We start from the raw sequence: 773 nt of genomic DNA, 5'->3' as shown, positions 1-773 counted from the left end.
TGCAAGTCTGTATTTCTGAAGTATTTATTTTCCAACCGGAGTCCAGGGGGTGACGGCTGATCTTCCTGAGCCAGTGGTCGAGGGAGGGGCTGTTTCCAGGTCACTATCTCCCACCTGAAGTGACAGCCTGTGGAGAGTTCACGCTTCCTTTGGTGGCCATGCAGGAGGGTGGACTCAGGTCCAGCTTTTGCCCCAGCTCAGCCCTGGGCCTTGACCTTCGTGGTACCTTGATTCCCCAGGCAGCACCCCCCGGCCCGGGGGCCACGGCATCCGACCAAGTGCTCCTTGTTTTGCTTTTTACTTGCCGTGTCATCAGGGGTCTCAGGCTTGCTGTGCTGCCGAGAGGACTCACAGAGTTCAGAAAAGCCGTTATGCTCGTGGTTATGGGAGTTCGGCTTAGTTACCGGGGAAGGGTACAGGTTGAAATCAGCAAAGATAAAAAGGAACGGAGGACAGGTCCAGGAGAGACCAGATATGAGCTCCCAGGTCCCTTGGCCCTGGGCAAACCGAGACCCTCTCATCAGGCAGGGGCCTAGAGTTCCCCTCCCAGGAGCCAGGCCAGGACTGGACCTTCCTTGGGAACGTGCAGAGTTAAGCCCTCTTCATTTGGGCCCCTGGGGACTCACGTTGCAATTTTATAAGCTCCGTGGCACAGTCAAGCGGCGGTCTGGGGACTTCCCCGGCGGCCCAGTGGTTAGGACTCAGTGCTCTCACTGCTGGGGCCCGGGTTCAATCCCTGGTCGGGGAACTAAGATCCAGCAAGCTGTGCAGCG

General features: G+C 58.0%; 1 protein-coding gene across 7 annotated transcripts in view; it reads left to right on the top strand.

The window, feature by feature from the left end:
* The window catches only part of CCNQ (cyclin Q), a 10,026-nt gene that overhangs the window by 8,155 nt on the left and 1,098 nt on the right, over window positions 1-773 (top strand). The window lies entirely within an intron of this gene.

This window comes from Neophocaena asiaeorientalis, unplaced genomic scaffold (genome assembly GCF_003031525.2).
Source record: "Neophocaena asiaeorientalis asiaeorientalis breed wild unplaced genomic scaffold, Neophocaena_asiaeorientalis_V1.1 scaffold1004, whole genome shotgun sequence".
NCBI lineage: Eukaryota > Metazoa > Chordata > Mammalia > Artiodactyla > Phocoenidae > Neophocaena > Neophocaena asiaeorientalis.
The sequence above is the reverse complement of the archived record's forward strand: the minus strand, read 5'-3'. Positions and strand labels throughout refer to the sequence as shown.